Source organism: Mixophyes fleayi, unplaced genomic scaffold (assembly GCF_038048845.1).
Source record: "Mixophyes fleayi isolate aMixFle1 unplaced genomic scaffold, aMixFle1.hap1 Scaffold_2085, whole genome shotgun sequence".
NCBI lineage: Eukaryota > Metazoa > Chordata > Amphibia > Anura > Limnodynastidae > Mixophyes > Mixophyes fleayi.
The window spans coordinates 5,001-20,000 of record NW_027446291.1 but is presented as its reverse complement, the minus strand read 5'-3'; the positions used below and the strand labels follow the sequence as shown (position 1 = coordinate 20,000).

At 46.3% G+C, this 15,000-nt stretch overlaps 47 non-coding genes and 18 pseudogenes across 47 annotated transcripts in view; all 65 read left to right on the top strand.

Moving 5' to 3' along the window:
- LOC142120886 (5S ribosomal RNA) overlaps positions 1–10 on the top strand; it is a 119-nt gene extending 109 nt beyond the window's left edge. The window contains exon 1 of the ribosomal RNA XR_012683797.1: positions 1–10. This exon is cut by the window's left edge and continues 109 nt beyond it. This is a non-coding gene — a ribosomal RNA (5S ribosomal RNA).
- Positions 11–88: 78 nt separating this feature from the next.
- On the top strand, positions 89–207 carry LOC142121071 (5S ribosomal RNA; annotated as a pseudogene).
- Positions 208–288: 81 nt separating this feature from the next.
- Positions 289–407, top strand: LOC142120929 (5S ribosomal RNA). The gene has a single exon (XR_012683837.1). It is a non-coding gene; the product is annotated as a 5S ribosomal RNA (ribosomal RNA).
- An 82-nt stretch (positions 408–489) lies between these two features.
- Positions 490–608, top strand: LOC142121044 (5S ribosomal RNA; annotated as a pseudogene).
- An 80-nt stretch (positions 609–688) lies between these two features.
- Positions 689–807, top strand: LOC142120848 (5S ribosomal RNA). The gene has a single exon (XR_012683762.1). It is a non-coding gene; the product is annotated as a 5S ribosomal RNA (ribosomal RNA).
- A 271-nt stretch (positions 808–1,078) lies between these two features.
- LOC142120892 (5S ribosomal RNA) lies at positions 1,079–1,197 on the top strand. The gene has a single exon (XR_012683802.1). It is a non-coding gene; the product is annotated as a 5S ribosomal RNA (ribosomal RNA).
- Positions 1,198–1,278: 81 nt separating this feature from the next.
- On the top strand, positions 1,279–1,397 carry LOC142120904 (5S ribosomal RNA). The gene has a single exon (XR_012683814.1). It is a non-coding gene; the product is annotated as a 5S ribosomal RNA (ribosomal RNA).
- An 81-nt stretch (positions 1,398–1,478) lies between these two features.
- Positions 1,479–1,597, top strand: LOC142120846 (5S ribosomal RNA). Its single transcript, XR_012683761.1, has one exon. It is a non-coding gene; the product is annotated as a 5S ribosomal RNA (ribosomal RNA).
- A 271-nt stretch (positions 1,598–1,868) lies between these two features.
- LOC142120890 (5S ribosomal RNA) lies at positions 1,869–1,987 on the top strand. The gene has a single exon (XR_012683801.1). It is a non-coding gene; the product is annotated as a 5S ribosomal RNA (ribosomal RNA).
- Positions 1,988–2,068: 81 nt separating this feature from the next.
- LOC142120903 (5S ribosomal RNA) lies at positions 2,069–2,187 on the top strand. The gene has a single exon (XR_012683813.1). It is a non-coding gene; the product is annotated as a 5S ribosomal RNA (ribosomal RNA).
- Positions 2,188–2,268: 81 nt separating this feature from the next.
- On the top strand, positions 2,269–2,387 carry LOC142120986 (5S ribosomal RNA). Its single transcript, XR_012683855.1, has one exon. It is a non-coding gene; the product is annotated as a 5S ribosomal RNA (ribosomal RNA).
- Positions 2,388–2,467: 80 nt separating this feature from the next.
- LOC142121033 (5S ribosomal RNA) lies at positions 2,468–2,586 on the top strand (annotated as a pseudogene).
- A 271-nt stretch (positions 2,587–2,857) lies between these two features.
- Positions 2,858–2,976, top strand: LOC142120895 (5S ribosomal RNA). Its single transcript, XR_012683805.1, has one exon. It is a non-coding gene; the product is annotated as a 5S ribosomal RNA (ribosomal RNA).
- A 238-nt stretch (positions 2,977–3,214) lies between these two features.
- Positions 3,215–3,333, top strand: LOC142120955 (5S ribosomal RNA; annotated as a pseudogene).
- Positions 3,334–3,415: 82 nt separating this feature from the next.
- Positions 3,416–3,534, top strand: LOC142120917 (5S ribosomal RNA). Its single transcript, XR_012683826.1, has one exon. It is a non-coding gene; the product is annotated as a 5S ribosomal RNA (ribosomal RNA).
- Positions 3,535–3,614: 80 nt separating this feature from the next.
- Positions 3,615–3,733, top strand: LOC142120923 (5S ribosomal RNA). Its single transcript, XR_012683832.1, has one exon. It is a non-coding gene; the product is annotated as a 5S ribosomal RNA (ribosomal RNA).
- An 80-nt stretch (positions 3,734–3,813) lies between these two features.
- LOC142120857 (5S ribosomal RNA) lies at positions 3,814–3,932 on the top strand. The gene has a single exon (XR_012683771.1). It is a non-coding gene; the product is annotated as a 5S ribosomal RNA (ribosomal RNA).
- Positions 3,933–4,010: 78 nt separating this feature from the next.
- LOC142121070 (5S ribosomal RNA) lies at positions 4,011–4,129 on the top strand (annotated as a pseudogene).
- An 81-nt stretch (positions 4,130–4,210) lies between these two features.
- On the top strand, positions 4,211–4,329 carry LOC142120915 (5S ribosomal RNA). The gene has a single exon (XR_012683824.1). It is a non-coding gene; the product is annotated as a 5S ribosomal RNA (ribosomal RNA).
- An 82-nt stretch (positions 4,330–4,411) lies between these two features.
- Positions 4,412–4,530, top strand: LOC142121088 (5S ribosomal RNA; annotated as a pseudogene).
- Positions 4,531–4,610: 80 nt separating this feature from the next.
- LOC142121152 (5S ribosomal RNA) lies at positions 4,611–4,729 on the top strand. Its single transcript, XR_012683893.1, has one exon. It is a non-coding gene; the product is annotated as a 5S ribosomal RNA (ribosomal RNA).
- A 270-nt stretch (positions 4,730–4,999) lies between these two features.
- LOC142121137 (5S ribosomal RNA) lies at positions 5,000–5,118 on the top strand. Its single transcript, XR_012683878.1, has one exon. It is a non-coding gene; the product is annotated as a 5S ribosomal RNA (ribosomal RNA).
- Positions 5,119–5,198: 80 nt separating this feature from the next.
- Positions 5,199–5,317, top strand: LOC142120866 (5S ribosomal RNA). Its single transcript, XR_012683779.1, has one exon. It is a non-coding gene; the product is annotated as a 5S ribosomal RNA (ribosomal RNA).
- Positions 5,318–5,398: 81 nt separating this feature from the next.
- LOC142120909 (5S ribosomal RNA) lies at positions 5,399–5,517 on the top strand. Its single transcript, XR_012683819.1, has one exon. It is a non-coding gene; the product is annotated as a 5S ribosomal RNA (ribosomal RNA).
- Positions 5,518–5,597: 80 nt separating this feature from the next.
- On the top strand, positions 5,598–5,716 carry LOC142121059 (5S ribosomal RNA; annotated as a pseudogene).
- An 80-nt stretch (positions 5,717–5,796) lies between these two features.
- LOC142121129 (5S ribosomal RNA) lies at positions 5,797–5,915 on the top strand. The gene has a single exon (XR_012683871.1). It is a non-coding gene; the product is annotated as a 5S ribosomal RNA (ribosomal RNA).
- Positions 5,916–5,995: 80 nt separating this feature from the next.
- LOC142120919 (5S ribosomal RNA) lies at positions 5,996–6,114 on the top strand. The gene has a single exon (XR_012683828.1). It is a non-coding gene; the product is annotated as a 5S ribosomal RNA (ribosomal RNA).
- An 80-nt stretch (positions 6,115–6,194) lies between these two features.
- LOC142121050 (5S ribosomal RNA) lies at positions 6,195–6,313 on the top strand (annotated as a pseudogene).
- Positions 6,314–6,586: 273 nt separating this feature from the next.
- On the top strand, positions 6,587–6,705 carry LOC142121128 (5S ribosomal RNA). Its single transcript, XR_012683870.1, has one exon. It is a non-coding gene; the product is annotated as a 5S ribosomal RNA (ribosomal RNA).
- Positions 6,706–6,785: 80 nt separating this feature from the next.
- Positions 6,786–6,904, top strand: LOC142120876 (5S ribosomal RNA). Its single transcript, XR_012683788.1, has one exon. It is a non-coding gene; the product is annotated as a 5S ribosomal RNA (ribosomal RNA).
- An 82-nt stretch (positions 6,905–6,986) lies between these two features.
- Positions 6,987–7,105, top strand: LOC142120942 (5S ribosomal RNA). The gene has a single exon (XR_012683849.1). It is a non-coding gene; the product is annotated as a 5S ribosomal RNA (ribosomal RNA).
- An 80-nt stretch (positions 7,106–7,185) lies between these two features.
- Positions 7,186–7,304, top strand: LOC142121058 (5S ribosomal RNA; annotated as a pseudogene).
- An 80-nt stretch (positions 7,305–7,384) lies between these two features.
- LOC142121151 (5S ribosomal RNA) lies at positions 7,385–7,503 on the top strand. The gene has a single exon (XR_012683892.1). It is a non-coding gene; the product is annotated as a 5S ribosomal RNA (ribosomal RNA).
- Positions 7,504–7,583: 80 nt separating this feature from the next.
- On the top strand, positions 7,584–7,702 carry LOC142120865 (5S ribosomal RNA). The gene has a single exon (XR_012683778.1). It is a non-coding gene; the product is annotated as a 5S ribosomal RNA (ribosomal RNA).
- Positions 7,703–7,783: 81 nt separating this feature from the next.
- LOC142120881 (5S ribosomal RNA) lies at positions 7,784–7,902 on the top strand. The gene has a single exon (XR_012683792.1). It is a non-coding gene; the product is annotated as a 5S ribosomal RNA (ribosomal RNA).
- An 80-nt stretch (positions 7,903–7,982) lies between these two features.
- Positions 7,983–8,101, top strand: LOC142121049 (5S ribosomal RNA; annotated as a pseudogene).
- A 273-nt stretch (positions 8,102–8,374) lies between these two features.
- LOC142120901 (5S ribosomal RNA) lies at positions 8,375–8,493 on the top strand. The gene has a single exon (XR_012683812.1). It is a non-coding gene; the product is annotated as a 5S ribosomal RNA (ribosomal RNA).
- Positions 8,494–8,574: 81 nt separating this feature from the next.
- On the top strand, positions 8,575–8,693 carry LOC142121150 (5S ribosomal RNA). Its single transcript, XR_012683891.1, has one exon. It is a non-coding gene; the product is annotated as a 5S ribosomal RNA (ribosomal RNA).
- Positions 8,694–8,964: 271 nt separating this feature from the next.
- Positions 8,965–9,083, top strand: LOC142120889 (5S ribosomal RNA). Its single transcript, XR_012683800.1, has one exon. It is a non-coding gene; the product is annotated as a 5S ribosomal RNA (ribosomal RNA).
- Positions 9,084–9,164: 81 nt separating this feature from the next.
- Positions 9,165–9,283, top strand: LOC142120899 (5S ribosomal RNA). Its single transcript, XR_012683810.1, has one exon. It is a non-coding gene; the product is annotated as a 5S ribosomal RNA (ribosomal RNA).
- An 81-nt stretch (positions 9,284–9,364) lies between these two features.
- Positions 9,365–9,483, top strand: LOC142120888 (5S ribosomal RNA). The gene has a single exon (XR_012683799.1). It is a non-coding gene; the product is annotated as a 5S ribosomal RNA (ribosomal RNA).
- An 80-nt stretch (positions 9,484–9,563) lies between these two features.
- LOC142121080 (5S ribosomal RNA) lies at positions 9,564–9,682 on the top strand (annotated as a pseudogene).
- Positions 9,683–9,953: 271 nt separating this feature from the next.
- LOC142120894 (5S ribosomal RNA) lies at positions 9,954–10,072 on the top strand. The gene has a single exon (XR_012683804.1). It is a non-coding gene; the product is annotated as a 5S ribosomal RNA (ribosomal RNA).
- Positions 10,073–10,310: 238 nt separating this feature from the next.
- On the top strand, positions 10,311–10,429 carry LOC142120954 (5S ribosomal RNA; annotated as a pseudogene).
- An 82-nt stretch (positions 10,430–10,511) lies between these two features.
- LOC142120916 (5S ribosomal RNA) lies at positions 10,512–10,630 on the top strand. Its single transcript, XR_012683825.1, has one exon. It is a non-coding gene; the product is annotated as a 5S ribosomal RNA (ribosomal RNA).
- An 80-nt stretch (positions 10,631–10,710) lies between these two features.
- Positions 10,711–10,829, top strand: LOC142120922 (5S ribosomal RNA). The gene has a single exon (XR_012683831.1). It is a non-coding gene; the product is annotated as a 5S ribosomal RNA (ribosomal RNA).
- An 80-nt stretch (positions 10,830–10,909) lies between these two features.
- LOC142120856 (5S ribosomal RNA) lies at positions 10,910–11,028 on the top strand. Its single transcript, XR_012683770.1, has one exon. It is a non-coding gene; the product is annotated as a 5S ribosomal RNA (ribosomal RNA).
- Positions 11,029–11,106: 78 nt separating this feature from the next.
- Positions 11,107–11,225, top strand: LOC142121069 (5S ribosomal RNA; annotated as a pseudogene).
- Positions 11,226–11,306: 81 nt separating this feature from the next.
- Positions 11,307–11,425, top strand: LOC142120914 (5S ribosomal RNA). Its single transcript, XR_012683823.1, has one exon. It is a non-coding gene; the product is annotated as a 5S ribosomal RNA (ribosomal RNA).
- Positions 11,426–11,507: 82 nt separating this feature from the next.
- LOC142121087 (5S ribosomal RNA) lies at positions 11,508–11,626 on the top strand (annotated as a pseudogene).
- Positions 11,627–11,706: 80 nt separating this feature from the next.
- LOC142120950 (5S ribosomal RNA) lies at positions 11,707–11,825 on the top strand (annotated as a pseudogene).
- Positions 11,826–12,095: 270 nt separating this feature from the next.
- On the top strand, positions 12,096–12,214 carry LOC142121136 (5S ribosomal RNA). Its single transcript, XR_012683877.1, has one exon. It is a non-coding gene; the product is annotated as a 5S ribosomal RNA (ribosomal RNA).
- Positions 12,215–12,294: 80 nt separating this feature from the next.
- On the top strand, positions 12,295–12,413 carry LOC142120863 (5S ribosomal RNA). The gene has a single exon (XR_012683776.1). It is a non-coding gene; the product is annotated as a 5S ribosomal RNA (ribosomal RNA).
- An 81-nt stretch (positions 12,414–12,494) lies between these two features.
- LOC142120938 (5S ribosomal RNA) lies at positions 12,495–12,613 on the top strand. The gene has a single exon (XR_012683845.1). It is a non-coding gene; the product is annotated as a 5S ribosomal RNA (ribosomal RNA).
- Positions 12,614–12,693: 80 nt separating this feature from the next.
- LOC142121056 (5S ribosomal RNA) lies at positions 12,694–12,812 on the top strand (annotated as a pseudogene).
- An 80-nt stretch (positions 12,813–12,892) lies between these two features.
- Positions 12,893–13,011, top strand: LOC142121127 (5S ribosomal RNA). The gene has a single exon (XR_012683869.1). It is a non-coding gene; the product is annotated as a 5S ribosomal RNA (ribosomal RNA).
- An 80-nt stretch (positions 13,012–13,091) lies between these two features.
- Positions 13,092–13,210, top strand: LOC142120862 (5S ribosomal RNA). Its single transcript, XR_012683775.1, has one exon. It is a non-coding gene; the product is annotated as a 5S ribosomal RNA (ribosomal RNA).
- Positions 13,211–13,290: 80 nt separating this feature from the next.
- LOC142121047 (5S ribosomal RNA) lies at positions 13,291–13,409 on the top strand (annotated as a pseudogene).
- Positions 13,410–13,682: 273 nt separating this feature from the next.
- LOC142121121 (5S ribosomal RNA) lies at positions 13,683–13,801 on the top strand. Its single transcript, XR_012683868.1, has one exon. It is a non-coding gene; the product is annotated as a 5S ribosomal RNA (ribosomal RNA).
- An 80-nt stretch (positions 13,802–13,881) lies between these two features.
- LOC142120864 (5S ribosomal RNA) lies at positions 13,882–14,000 on the top strand. The gene has a single exon (XR_012683777.1). It is a non-coding gene; the product is annotated as a 5S ribosomal RNA (ribosomal RNA).
- Positions 14,001–14,082: 82 nt separating this feature from the next.
- LOC142120941 (5S ribosomal RNA) lies at positions 14,083–14,201 on the top strand. Its single transcript, XR_012683848.1, has one exon. It is a non-coding gene; the product is annotated as a 5S ribosomal RNA (ribosomal RNA).
- An 80-nt stretch (positions 14,202–14,281) lies between these two features.
- Positions 14,282–14,400, top strand: LOC142121055 (5S ribosomal RNA; annotated as a pseudogene).
- Positions 14,401–14,480: 80 nt separating this feature from the next.
- LOC142121149 (5S ribosomal RNA) lies at positions 14,481–14,599 on the top strand. The gene has a single exon (XR_012683890.1). It is a non-coding gene; the product is annotated as a 5S ribosomal RNA (ribosomal RNA).
- Positions 14,600–14,679: 80 nt separating this feature from the next.
- Positions 14,680–14,798, top strand: LOC142120861 (5S ribosomal RNA). Its single transcript, XR_012683774.1, has one exon. It is a non-coding gene; the product is annotated as a 5S ribosomal RNA (ribosomal RNA).
- Positions 14,799–14,879: 81 nt separating this feature from the next.
- LOC142120879 (5S ribosomal RNA) lies at positions 14,880–14,998 on the top strand. The gene has a single exon (XR_012683791.1). It is a non-coding gene; the product is annotated as a 5S ribosomal RNA (ribosomal RNA).
- Positions 14,999–15,000: the final 2 nt, after the last annotated feature.

The following is a 15,000-nucleotide window of genomic DNA, read 5'->3' as shown; positions in this document are numbered from 1 at the left end:
GCTGTAGGCTTTTTTTTTCTCTCTTGTTCCGGCTTCCTTCAATGCTGGTTTTGAGATTATAAGAGATGTAGGTCAATACAAAACCAATACCTACAGCTACACATCTCTGAACAAGCCCAATCTTGTTTGATCTTGGAAGCTAAGCAGAGCCGGGCCTGGTTAGTATTTGGATGGGAGACCACCTGGGAATACCAGGTGCTGTAGGCCTTTTTTTCTTCTCTCTTGTTCCGGCTTCCTTCAATGCTGGTTTCTAGATGTATAAGAGATGTAGGTCAATAGGAAAACAATACCTACAGCCACACCACCCTGAACAAGCCCAATCTCATCTGATCTTCGAAGCTAAACAGGGCCGGGCCTGGTTAGTACTTGGATGGGAGACCACCTGGGAATACCAGGTGCTGTAGGCTTTTTTTTTTCTCTCTCTTGTTCCGGCTTCCTTCAATGCTTGTTTTTAGATGTATAAGAGATGTAGGTCAATAGGAAAACAATACCTACAGCAACACCACCCTGAACAAGCCCAATCTCATCTGATCTTGGAAGCTAAGCAGAGCTGGGCCTGGTTAGTACTTGGATGGGAGACCACCTGGAAATACCAGCTGCTGTAGGCTTTTTTTTTTCTCTCTTGTTCCGGCCTCCTTCAATGCTGGTTTCTAGATGTATAAGAGATGTAGGTCAATAGGAAAATAATACCTACAGCCACACCACCCTGAACAAGCCCAATCTCGTCTGATCTTGGAAGCTAAGCAGGGCTGGGCCTGGTTAGTACTTGGATGGGAGACCACCTGGAAATACCAGGTGCTGTAGGCTTTTTTTTTTCTCTCTTGTTCCGGCCTCCTTCAATGCTTGTTTTTAGATGTATAAGAGATGTAGGTCAATAGGAAAACAATACCTACAGCCACACCACCCTGAACAAGCCTGATCTTGGAAGCTAAGCAGAGCCAGGCCTGGTTAGTACTTGGATGCGAGACCACCTGGGGATACCAGGTGCTGTAGGCCCTTTTTTTTTTCTCTCTTGTTCCGACTTCCTTCAATGCTGGTTTTGAGATGTATAAGAGATGTAGGTCAATAGGAAACCAATACCTACAGCCACACCTCCCTGAACAAGCCCAATCTCGTCTGATCTTGGAAGCTAAGCAGAGCCGGGCCTGGTTAGTACTTGGATGGGAGACCACCTGGGAATACCAGGTGCTGTAGGCCATTTTTTCTTCTCTCTTGTTCCGGCTTCCTTCAATGCTGGTTTCTAGATGTATAAGAGATGTAGGTCAATAGGAAAACAATACCTACAGCCACACCACCCTGAACAAGCCCAATCTCGTCTGATCTTGGAAGCTAAGCAGGGACAGGCCTGGTTAGTACTTGGATGGGAGACCACCTGGGAATACCAGGTGCTGTAGGCCTTTTTTTCTTCTCTCTTCTTCCGGCTTCCTTCAATGCTGGTTTCTAGATGTATAAGAGATGTAGGTCAATAGGAAAACGTTACCTACAGCCACACCACCCTGAACAAGCCCAATCTCGTCTGATCTTGGAAGCTAAGCAGGGCTGGGCCTGGTTAGTACTTGGATGGGAGACCACCTGGAAATACCAGGTGCTGTAGGCTTTTTTTTTTCTCTCTTGTTCCGGCCTCCTTCAATGCTTGTTTTTAGATGTATAAGAGATGTAGGTCAATAGGAAAACAATACCTACAGCCACACCACCCTGAACAAGCCTGATCTTGGAAGCTAAGCAGAGCCAGGCCTGGTTAGTACTTGGATGCGAGACCACCTGGGGATACCAGGTGCTGTAGGCCCTTTTTTTTTTCTCTCTTGTTCCGACTTCCTTCAATGCTGGTTTTGAGATGTATAAGAGATGTAGGTCAATAGGAAACCAATACCTACAGCCACACCTCCCTGAACAAGCCCAATCTCGTCTGATCTTGGAAGCTAAGCAGAGCCGGGCCTGGTTAGTACTTGGATGGGAGACCACCTGGGAATACCAGGTGCTGTAGGCCATTTTTTCTTCTCTCTTGTTCCGGCTTCCTTCAATGCTGGTTTCTAGATGTATAAGAGATGTAGGTCAATAGGAAAACAATACCTACAGCCACACCACCCTGAACAAGCCCAATCTCGTCTGATCTTGGAAGCTAAGCAGGGACAGGCCTGGTTAGTACTTGGATGGGAGACCACCTGGGAATACCAGGTGCTGTAGGCCTTTTTTTCTTCTCTCTTCTTCCGGCTTCCTTCAATGCTGGTTTCTAGATGTATAAGAGATGTAAGTCAATAGGAAAACATTACCTACAGCCACACCACCCTGAACAAGCCCAATCTCGTCTGATCTTGGAAGCTAAGCAGGGACGGGCCTGGTTAGTACTTGGATGGGAGACCACCTGGGAATACCAGGTGCTGTAGGCCTTTTTTTTTTCTCTCTTGTTCCGGCTTCCTTCAATGCTGGTTTTGAGATAATAAGAGATGTAGGTCAATAGGAAACCAAAACCTACAGCTACACATCTCTAAACAAGCCCAATCTCGTCTGATCTTGGAAGCTAAGCAGGGCCAGGCCTGGTTAGTACTTGGATGGGAGACCACCTGGGAATACCAGGTGCTGTAGGCTTTTTTTTTTCTCTCTTGTTCCGGCTTCCTTCAATGCTGGTTTTTAGATGTATAAGAGATGTAGGTCAATAGGAAACCAATACATACAGACACACCACCCTGAACAAGCCTGATCTTGGAAGCTAAGCAGAGCCGGGGTTGGTTAGTACTTGGATGCGAGACCACCTGGGAATACCAGGTGCTGTAGGCCCTTTTTTTTTTCTCTCTTGTTCCGACTTCCTTCAATGCTGGTTTTGAGATGTATAAGAGATGTAGGTCAATAGGAAACCGTAACCTACAGCCACACCACCCTGAACAAACCCAATCTCATCTGATCTTGGAAGCTAAGCAGGGCTGGGCCTGGTTAGTACTTGGATGGAAGACCACCTGGAAATGCCAGGTGCTGTAGGCTTTTTTTTTCTCTCTTGTTCCGGCCTCCTTCAATGCTGGTTTTGATATGTATAAGAGATGTAGGTCAATAGGAAACCAATACCTACAGCCACACCACCCTGAACAAGCCCAATCTAGTCTGATCTTGAAAGCTAAGCAGGTCTGGGCCTGGTTAGTACTTTTTTTTTTCTCTCTTGTTCTGGCTTACTTCAATGCTGGTTTTAAAATGTATAAGTGATGTAGGTCATTAGGAAACCAATACCTACAGCCACACCACCCTGGACAAGCCCAATCTCATCTGATCTTGGAAGCTAAGCAGGGCCAGGCCTGGTTAGTGCTTGGATGGGAGACCCCCTGGGAATACCAGGTGCTGTAGGCCTTTTTTTTTTTCTCTCTTGTTCCGGCTTCCTTCAATGCTTGTTTTTAGATGTATAAGAGATGTAGGTCAATAGGAAAACAATACCTACAGCCACACCACCCTGAACAAGCCCAATCTCATCTGATCTTGGAAGCTAAGCAGGGCTGGGCCTGGTTAGTACTTGGATGGGAGACCACCTGGAAATAGCAGGTGCTGTAGGCTTTTTTTTTTCTCTCTTGTTTCGGCCTCCTTCAATGCTGGTTTTGAGATGTATAAGAGATGTAGGTCAATAGGAAACCAATACCTACAGCCACACCACCCTGAACAAGCCCAATCTCATCTGATCTTGGAAGCTAAGCAGAGCCGGGCCTGGTTAGTACTTGGATGGAAGACCACCTGGGAATACCAGGTGCTGTAGGCTTTTTTTTTTCTCTCTTGTTCCGGCCTCCTTCAATGCTGGTTTTGAGATGTATAAGAGATGTAGGTCAATAGGAAACCAATACCTACAGCCACACCACCCTGAACAAGCCCAATCTCATCTGATCTTGGAAGCTAAGCAGGGCCAGGCCTGGTTAGTACTTGGATGGGAGACCACCTGGGAATACCAGGTGCTGTAGGCTTTTTTTTTCTCTCTTGTTCCGGCTTCCTTCAATGCTGGTTTTGAGATTATAAGAGATGTAGGTCAATACAAAACCAATACCTACAGCTACACATCTCTGAACAAGCCCAATCTTGTTTGATCTTGGAAGCTAAGCAGAGCCGGGCCTGGTTAGTATTTGGATGGGAGACCACCTGGGAATACCAGGTGCTGTAGGCCTTTTTTTCTTCTCTCTTGTTCCGGCTTCCTTCAATGCTGGTTTCTAGATGTATAAGAGATGTAGGTCAATAGGAAAACAATACCTACAGCCACACCACCCTGAACAAGCCCAATCTCATCTGATCTTCGAAGCTAAACAGGGCCGGGCCTGGTTAGTACTTGGATGGGAGACCACCTGGGAATACCAGGTGCTGTAGGCCTTTTTTTTTTTCTCTCTTGTTCCGGCTTCCTTCAATGCTTGTTTTTAGATGTATAAGAGATGTAGGTCAATAGGAAAACAATACATACAGCAACACCACCCTGAACAAGCCCAATCTCGTCTGATCTTGGAAGCTAAGCAGAGCTGGGCCTGGTTAGTACTTGGATGGGAGACCACCTGGAAATACCAGCTGCTGTAGGCTTTTTTTTTTCTCTCTTGTTCCGGCCTCCTTCAATGCTGGTTTCTAGATGTATAAGAGATGTAGGTCAATAGGAAAATAATACCTACAGCCACACCACCCTGAACAAGCCCAATCTCGTCTGATCTTGGAAGCTAAGCAGGGCTGGGCCTGGTTAGTACTTGGATGGGAGACCACCTGGAAATACCAGGTGCTGTAGGCTTTTTTTTTTCTCTCTTGTTCCGGCCTCCTTCAATGCTTGTTTTTAGATGTATAAGAGATGTAGGTCAATAGGAAAACAATACCTACAGCCTCACCACCCTGAACAAGCCTGATCTTGGAAGCTAAGCAGAGCCAGGCCTGGTTAGTACTTGGATGCGAGACCACCTGGGGATACCAGGTGCTGTAGGCCCTTTTTTTTTCTCTCTTGTTCCGACTTCCTTCAATGCTGGTTTTGAGATGTATAAGAGATGTAGGTCAATAGGAAACCAATACCTACAGCCACACCACCCTGAACAAGCCCAATCTCATCTGATCTTGGAAGCTAAGCAGGGCAGGGCCTGGTTAGTACTTGGATGGGAGACCACCTGGAAATACCAGGTGCTGTAGGCTTTTTTTTTTCTCTCTTGTTCCGGCCTCCTTCAATGTTGGTTTTCAGATGTATAAGAGATGTAGGTCAATAGGAAACCAATACCTACAGCCACACCACCCTGAACAAGCCCAATCTCGTCTGATCTTGGAAGCTAAGCAGAGCCGGGCCTGGTTAGTACTTGGATGGGAGACCACCTGGGAATACCAGGTGCTGTAGGCCTTTTTTTCTTCTCTCTTGTTCCGGCTTCCTTCAATGCTGTTTTCTAGATGTATAAGAGATGTAGGTCAATAGGAAAACAATACCTACAGCCACACCACCCTGAACAAGCCCAATCTCGTCTGATCTTGGAAGCTAAGCAGGGACGGGCCTGGTTAGTACTTGGATGGGAGACCACCTGGAAATACCAGGTGCTGTAGGCTTTTTTTTTTCTCTCTTGTTCCGGCTTCCTTCAATGCTTGTTTTTAGATGTATAAGAGATGTAGGTCAATAGGAAAACAATACCTACAGCAACACCACCCTGAACAAGCCCAATCTCGTCTGATCTTGGAAGCTAAGCAGAGCTGGGCCTGGTTAGTACTTGGATGGGAGACCACCTGGAAATACCAGCTGCTGTAGGCTTTTTTTTTTCTCTCTTGTTCCGGCCTCCTTCAATGCTGGTTTCTAGATGTATAAGAGATGTAGGTCAATAGGAAAATAATACCTACAGCCACACCACCCTGAACAAGCCCAATCTCATCTGATCTTGGAAGCTAAGCAGGGCTGGGCCTGGTTAGTACTTGGATGGGAGACCACCTGGAAATACCAGGTGCTGTAGGCTTTTTTTTTTCTCTCTTGTTCCGGCCTCCTTCAATGCTTGTTTTTATATGTATAAGAGATGTAGGTCAATAGGAAAACAATACCTACAGCCACACCACCCTGAACAAGCCCAATCTCGTCTGATCTTGGAAGCTAAGCAGAGCCGGGCCTGGTTAGTACTTGGATGGGAAACCACCTGGGAATACCAGGTGCTGTAGGCCTTTTTTTCTTCTCTCTTGTTCCGGCTTCCTTCAATGCTGGTTTTGAGATTATAAGAGATGTAGGTCAATAGGAAACCAAAACCTACAGCTACACATCTCTAAACAAGCCCAATCTCGTTTGATCTTGGAAGCTAAGCAGGGCCAGGCCTGGTTAGTACTTGGATGGGAGACCACCTGGGAATACCAGGTGCTGTAGGCTTTTTTTTTTTCTCTCTTGTTCCGGCTTCCTTCAATGCTGGTTTTTAGATGTATAAGAGATGTATGTCAATAGTAAAACCAATACCTACAGCCACACCACCCTGAACAAGCCTGATCTTGGAAGCTAAGCAGAGCCAGGCCTGGTTAGTACTTGGATGCGAGACCACCTGGGGATACCAGGTGCTGTAGGCCCTTTTTTTTTTCTCTCTTGTTCCGACTTCCTTCAATGCTGGTTTTGAGATGTATAAGAGATGTAGGTCAATAGGAACCCAATACCTACAGCCACACCACCCTGAACAAGCCCAATCTCATCTGATCTTGGAAGCTAAGCAGGGCTGGGCCTGGTTAGTACTTGGATGGGAGACCACCTGGAAATACCAGGTGCTGTAGGCTTTTTTTTTTCTCTCTTGTTCCGGCCTCCTTCAATGCTGGTTTTGAGATGTATAAGAGATGTAGGTCAATAGGAAACCAATACCTACAGCCACACCACCCTGAACAAGCCCAATCTCGTCTGATCTTGGAAGCTAAGCAGGGCTGGGCCTGGTTAGTACTTGGATGGGAGACCACCTGGGAATACCAGGTGCTGTAGGCTTTTTTTTTTTTCTCTCTTGTTCCGGCTTCCTTCAATGCTTGTTTTTAGATGTATAAGAGATGTAGGTCAATAGGAAAACAATACCTACAGCCACACCACCATGAACAAGCCCAATCTCGTCTGATCTTGGAAGCTAAGCAGGGCTGGGCCTGGTTAGTACTTGGATGGGAGACCACCTGGAAATACCAGGTGCTGTAGGCTTTTTTTTTTCTCTCTTGTTCCGGCTTCCTTCAATGCTTGTTTTTAGATGTATAAGAGATGTAGGTCAATAGGAAAACAATACCTACAGCAACACCACCCTGAACAAGCCCAATCTCGTCTGATCTTGGAAGCTAAGCAGAGCTGGGCCTGGTTAGTACTTGGATGGGAGACCACCTGGAAATACCAGCTGCTGTAGGCTTTTTTTTTTCTCTCTTGTTCCGGCCTCCTTCAATGCTGGTTTCTAGATGTATAAGAGATGTAGGTCAATAGGAAAATAATACCTACAGCCACACCACCCTGAACAAGCCCAATCTCGTCTGATCTTGGAAGCTAAGCAGGGCTGGGCCTGGTTAGTACTTGGATGGGAGACCACCTGGAAATACCAGGTGCTGTAGGCTTTTTTTTTTCTCTCTTGTTCCGGCCTCCTTCAATGCTTGTTTTTATATGTATAAGAGATGTAGGTCAATAGGAAAACAATACCTACAGCCACACCACCCTGAACAAGCCCAATCTCGTCTGATCTTGGAAGCTAAGCAGAGCCGGGCCTGGTTAGTACTTGGATGGGAGACCACCTGGGAATACCAGGTGCTGTAGGCCTTTTTTTCTTCTCTCTTGTTCCGGCTTCCTTCAATGCTGTTTTCTAGATGTATAAGAGATGTAGGTCAATAGGAAAACAATACCTACAGCCACACCACCCTGAACAAGCCCAATCTCGTCTGATCTTGGAAGCTAAGCAGGGACGGGCCTGGTTAGTACTTGGATGGGAGACCACCTGGGAATACCAGGTGCTGTAAGCCTTTTTTTTTTCTCTCTTGTTCCGGCTTCCTTCAATGCTGGTTTTGAGATTATAAGAGATGTAGGTCAATAGGAAACCAAAACCTACAGCTACACATCTCTAAACAAGCCCAATCTCGTTTGATCTTGGAAGCTAAGCAGGGCCAGGCCTGGTTAGTACTTGGATGGGAGACCACCTGGGAATACCAGGTGCTGTAGGCTTTTTTTTTTTCTCTCTTGTTCCGGCTTCCTTCAATGCTGGTTTTTAGATGTATAAGAGATGTATGTCAATAGTAAAACCAATACCTACAGCCACACCACCCTGAACAAGCCTGATCTTGGAAGCTAAGCAGAGCAAGGCCTGGTTAGTACTTGGATGCAAGACCACCTGGGGATACCAGGTGCTGTAGGCCCTTTTTTTTTTCTCTCTTGTTCCGACTTCCTTCAATGCTGGTTTTGAGATGTATAAGAGATGTAGGTCAATAGGAAACCAAAACCTACAGCCACACCACCCTGAACAAGCCCAATCTCGTCTGATCTTGGAAGCTAAGCAGGGACAGGCCTGGTTAGTACTTGGATGGGAGACCACCTGGGAATACCAGGTGCTGTAGGCCTTTTTTTCTTCTCTCTTCTTCCGGCTTCCTTCAATGCTGGTTTCTAGATGTATAAGAGATGTAGGTCAATAGGAAAACGTTACCTACAGCCACACCACCCTGAACAAGCCCAATCTCGTCTGATCTTGGAAGCTAAGCAGGGCTGGGCCTGGTTAGTACTTGGATGGGAGACCACCTGGAAATACCAGGTGCTGTAGGCTTTTTTTTTTCTCTCTTGTTCCGGCCTCCTTCAATGCTTGTTTTTAGATGTATAAGAGATGTAGGTCAATAGGAAAACAATACCTACAGCCACACCACCCTGAACAAGCCTGATCTTGGAAGCTAAGCAGAGCCAGGCCTGGTTAGTACTTGGATGCGAGACCACCTGGGGATACCAGGTGCTGTAGGCCCTTTTTTTTTTCTCTCTTGTTCCGACTTCCTTCAATGCTGGTTTTGAGATGTATAAGAGATGTAGGTCAATAGGAAACCAATACCTACAGCCACACCTCCCTGAACAAGCCCAATCTCGTCTGATCTTGGAAGCTAAGCAGAGCCGGGCCTGGTTAGTACTTGGATGGGAGACCACCTGGGAATACCAGGTGCTGTAGGCCATTTTTTCTTCTCTCTTGTTCCGGCTTCCTTCAATGCTGGTTTCTAGATGTATAAGAGATGTAGGTCAATAGGAAAACAATACCTACAGCCACACCACCCTGAACAAGCCCAATCTCGTCTGATCTTGGAAGCTAAGCAGGGACAGGCCTGGTTAGTACTTGGATGGGAGACCACCTGGGAATACCAGGTGCTGTAGGCCTTTTTTTCTTCTCTCTTCTTCCGGCTTCCTTCAATGCTGGTTTCTAGATGTATAAGAGATGTAAGTCAATAGGAAAACATTACCTACAGCCACACCACCCTGAACAAGCCCAATCTCATCTGATCTTGGAAGCTAAGCAGGGACGGGCCTGGTTAGTACTTGGATGGGAGACCACCTGGGAATACCAGGTGCTGTAGGCCTTTTTTTTTTCTCTCTTGTTCCGGCTTCCTTCAATGCTGGTTTTGAGATAATAAGAGATGTAGGTCAATAGGAAACCAAAACCTACAGCTACACATCTCTAAACAAGCACAATCTCGTCTGATCTTGGAAGCTAAGCAGGGCCAGGCCTGGTTAGTACTTGGATGGGAGACCACCTGGGAATACCAGGTGCTGTAGGCTTTTTTTTTTCTCTCTTGTTCCGGCTTCCTTCAATGCTGGTTTTTAGATGTATAAGAGATGTAGGTCAATAGGAAACCAATACATACAGACACACCACCCTGAACAAGCCTGATCTTGGAAGCTAAGCAGAGCCGGGGTTGGTTAGTACTTGGATGCAAGACCACCTGGGAATACCAGGTGCTGTAGGCCCTTTTTTTTTTCTCTCTTGTTCCGACTTCCTTCAATGCTGGTTTTGAGATGTATAAGAGATGTAGGTCAATAGGAAACCATAACCTACAGCCACACCACCCTGAACAAACCCAATCTCATCTGATCTTGGAAGCTAAGCAGGGCTGGGCCTGGTTAGTACTTGGATGGAAGACCACCTGGAAATGCCAGGTGCTGTAGGCTTTTTTTTTCTCTCTTGTTCCGGCCTCCTTCAATGCTGGTTTTGATATGTATAAGAGATGTAGGTCAATAGGAAACCAATACCTACAGCCACACCACCCTGAACAAGCCCAATCTAGTCTGATCTTGAAAGCTAAGCAGGTCTGGGCCTGGTTAGTACTTTTTTTTTTCTCTCTTGTTCTGGCTTACTTCAATGCTGGTTTTAAAATGTATAAGTGATGTAGGTCATTAGGAAACCAATACCTACAGCCACACCACCCTGGACAAGCCCAATCTCATCTGATCTTGGAAGCTAAGCAGGGCCAGGCCTGGTTAGTGCTTGGATGGGAGACCCCCTGGGAATACCAGGTGCTGTAGGCCTTTTTTTTTTTCTCTCTTGTTCCGGCTTCCTTCAATGCTTGTTTTTAGATGTATAAGAGATGTAGGTCAATAGGAAAACAATACCTACAGCCACACCACCCTGAACAAGCCCAATCTCATCTGATCTTGGAAGCTAAGCAGGGCTGGGCCTGGTTAGTACTTGGATGGGAGACCACCTGGAAATAGCAGGTGCTGTAGGCTTTTTTTTTTCTCTCTTGTTTCGGCCTCCTTCAATGCTGGTTTTGAGATGTATAAGAGATGTAGGTCAATAGGAAACCAATACCTACAGCCACACCACCCTGAACAAGCCCAATCTCATCTGATCTTGGAAGCTAAGCAGAGCCGGGCCTGGTTAGTACTTGGATGGAAGACCACCTGGGAATACCAGGTGCTGTAGGCTTTTTTTTTTCTCTCTTGTTCCGGCCTCCTTCAATGCTGGTTTTGAGATGTATAAGAGATGTAGGTCAATAGGAAACCAATACCTACAGCCACACCACCCTGAACAAGCCCAATCTCATCTGATCTTGGAAGCTAAGCAGGGCCAGGCCTGGTTAGTACTTGGATGGGAGACCACCTGGGAATACCAGGTGCTGTAGGCTTTTTTTTTCTCTCTTGTTCCGGCTTCCTTCAATGCTGGTTTTGAGATTATAAGAGATGTAGGTCAATACAAAACCAATACCTACAGCTACACATCTCTGAACAAGCCCAATCTTGTTTGATCTTGGAAGCTAAGCAGAGCCGGGCCTGGTTAGTATTTGGATGGGAGACCACCTGGGAATACCAGGTGCTGTAGGCCTTTTTTTCTTCTCTCTTGTTCCGGCTTCCTTCAATGCTGGTTTCTAGATGTATAAGAGATGTAGGTCAATAGGAAAACAATACCTACAGCCACACCACCCTGAACAAGCCCAATCTCATCTGATCTTCGAAGCTAAACAGGGCCGGGCCTGGTTAGTACTTGGATGGGAGACCACCTGGGAATACCAGGTGCTGTAGGCCTTTTTTTTTTTCTCTCTTGTTCCGGCTTCCTTCAATGCTTGTTTTTAGATGTATAAGAGATGTAGGTCAATAGGAAAACAATACATACAGCAACACCACCCTGAACAAGCCCAATCTCGTCTGATCTTGGAAGCTAAGCAGAGCTGGGCCTGGTTAGTACTTGGATGGGAGACCACCTGGAAATACCAGCTGCTGTAGGCTTTTTTTTTTCTCTCTTGTTCCGGCCTCCTTCAATGCTGGTTTCTAGATGTATAAGAGATGTAGGTCAATAGGAAAATAATACCTACAGCCACACCACCCTGAACAAGCCCAATCTCGTCTGATCTTGGAAGCTAAGCAGTGCTGGGCCTGGTTAGTACTTGGATGGGAGACCACCTGGAAATACCAGGTGCTGTAGGCTTTTTTTTTTCTCTCTTGTTCCGGCCTCCTTCAATGCTTGTTTTTAGATGTATAAGAGATGTAGGTCAATAGGAAAACAATACCTACAGCCACACCACCCTGAACAAGCCTGATCTTGGAAGCTAAGCAGAGCCAGGCCTGGTTAGTACTTGGATGCGAGACCACCTGGGGATACCAGGTGCTGTAGGCCCTTTTTTTTTCTCTCTTGTTCCGACTTCCTTCAATGCTGGTTTTGAGATGTATAAGAGATGTAGGTCAATAGGAAACCAATACCTACAGCCACACCACCCTGAACAAGCCCAATCTCATCTGATCTTGGAAGCTAAGCAGGGCAGGGCCTGGTTAGTACTTGGATGGGAGACCACCTGGAAATACCAGGTGCTGTAGGCTTTTTTTTTTCTCTCTTGTTCCGGCCTCCTTCAATGTTGGTTTTCAGATGTATAAGAGATGTAGGTCAATAGGAAACCAATACCTACAGCCACACCACCCTGAACAAGCCCAATCTCGTCTGATCTTGGAAGCTAAGCAGAGCCGGGCCTGGTTAGTACTTGGATGGGAGACCACCTGGGAATACCAGGTGCTGTAGGCCTTTTTTTCTTCTCTCTTGTTCCGGCTTCCTTCAATGCTGTTTTCTAGATGTATAAGAGATGTAGGTCAATAGGAAAACAATACCTACAGCCACACCACCCTGAACAAGCCCAATCTCGTCTGATCTTGGAAGCTAAGCAGGGACGGGCCTGGTTAGTACTTGGATGGGAGACCACCTGGAAATATCAGGTGCTGTAGGCTTTTTTTTTTCTCTCTTGTTCCGGCTTCCTTCAATGCTTGTTTTTAGATGTATAAGAGATGTAGGTCAATAGGAAAACAATACCTACAGCAACACCACCCTGAACAAGCCCAATCTCGTCTGATCTTGGAAGCTAAGCAGAGCTGGGCCTGGTTAGTACTTGGATGGGAGACCACCTGGAAATACCAGCTGCTGTAGGCTTTTTTTTTTCTCTCTTGTTCCGGCCTCCTTCAATGCTGGTTTCTAGATGTATAAGAGATGTAGGTCAATAGGAAAATAATACCTACAGCCACACCACCCTGAACAAGCCCAATCTCATCTGATCTTGGAAGCTAAGCAGGGCTGGGCCTGGTTAGTACTTGGATGGGAGACCACCTGGAAATACCAGGTGCTGTAGGCTTTTTTTTTTCTCTCTTGTTCCGGCCTCCTTCAATGCTTGTTTTTATATGTATAAGAGATGTAGGTCAATAGGAAAACAATACCTACAGCCACACCACCCTGAACAAGCCCAATCTCGTCTGATCTTGGAAGCTAAGCAGAGCCGGGCCTGGTTAGTACTTGGATGGGAGACCACCTGGGAATACCAGGTGCTGTAGGCCTTTTTTTCTTCTCTCTTGTTCCGGCTTCCTTCAATGCTGGTTTTGAGATTATAAGAGATGTAGGTCAATAGGAAACCAAAACCTACAGCTACACATCTCTAAACAAGCCCAATCTCGTTTGATCTTGGAAGCTAAGCAGGGCCAGGCCTGGTTAGTACTTGGATGGGAGACCACCTGGGAATACCAGGTGCTGTAGGCTTTTTTTTTTTCTCTCTTGTTCCGGCTTCCTTCAATGCTGGTTTTTAGATGTATAAGAGATGTATGTCAATAGTAAAACCAATACCTACAGCCACACCACCCTGAACAAGCCTGATCTTGGAAGCTAAGCAGAGCCAGGCCTGGTTAGTACTTGGATGCGAGACCACCTGGGGATACCAGGTGCTGTAGGCCCTTTTTTTTTTCTCTCTTGTTCCGACTTCCTTCAATGCTGGTTTTGAGATGTATAAGAGATGTAGGTCAATAGGAACCCAATACCTACAGCCACACCACCCTGAACAAGCCCAATCTCATCTGATCTTGGAAGCTAAGCAGGGCTGGGCCTGGTTAGTACTTGGATGGGAGACCACCTGGAAATACCAGGTGCTGTAGGCTTTTTTTTTTCTCTCTTGTTCCGGCCTCCTTCAATGCTGGTTTTGAGATGTATAAGAGATGTAGGTCAATAGGAAACCAATACCTACAGCCACACCACCCTGAACAAGCCCAATCTCGTCTGATCTTGGAAGCTAAGCAGGGCTGGGCCTGGTTAGTACTTGGATGGGAGACCACCTGGGAATACCAGGTGCTGTAGGCTTTTTTTTTTTTCTCTCTTGTTCCGGCTTCCTTCAATGCTTGTTTTTAGATGTATAAGAGATGTAGGTCAATAGGAAAACAATACCTACAGCCACACCACCATGAACAAGCCCAATCTCGTCTGATCTTGGAAGCTAAGCAGGGCTGGGCCTGGTTAGTACTTGGATGGGAGACCACCTGGAAATACCAGGTGCTGTAGGCTTTTTTTTTTCTCTCTTGTTCCGGCTTCCTTCAATGCTTGTTTTTAGATGTATAAGAGATGTAGGTCAATAGGAAAACAATACCTACAGCAACACCACCCTGAACAAGCCCAATCTCGTCTGATCTTGGAAGCTAAGCAGAGCTGGGCCTGGTTAGTACTTGGATGGGAGACCACCTGGAAATACCAGCTGCTGTAGGCTTTTTTTTTTCTCTCTTGTTCCGGCCTCCTTCAATGCTGGTTTCTAGATGTATAAGAGATGTAGGTCAATAGGAAAATAATACCTACAGCCACACCACCCTGAACAAGCCCAATCTCGTCTGATCTTGGAAGCTAAGCAGGGCTGGGCCTGGTTAGTACTTGGATGGGAGACCACCTGGAAATACCAGGTGCTGTAGGCTTTTTTTTTTCTCTCTTGTTCCGGCCTCCTTCAATGCTTGTTTTTATATGTATAAGAGATGTAGGTCAATAGGAAAACAATACCTACAGCCACACCACCCTGAACAAGCCCAATCTCGTCTGATCTTGGAAGCTAAGCAGAGCCGGGCCTGGTTAGTACTTGGATGGGAGACCACCTGGGAATACCAGGTGCTGTAGGCCTTTTTTTCTTCTCTCTTGTTCCGGCTTCCTTCAATGCTGTTTTCTAGATGTATAAGAGATGTAGGTCAATAGGAAAACAATACCTACAGCCACACCACCCTGAACAAGCCCAATCTCGTCTGATCTTGGAAGCTAAGCAGGGACGGGCCTGGTTAGTACTTGGATGGGAGACCACCTGGGAATACCAGGTGCTGTAAGCCTT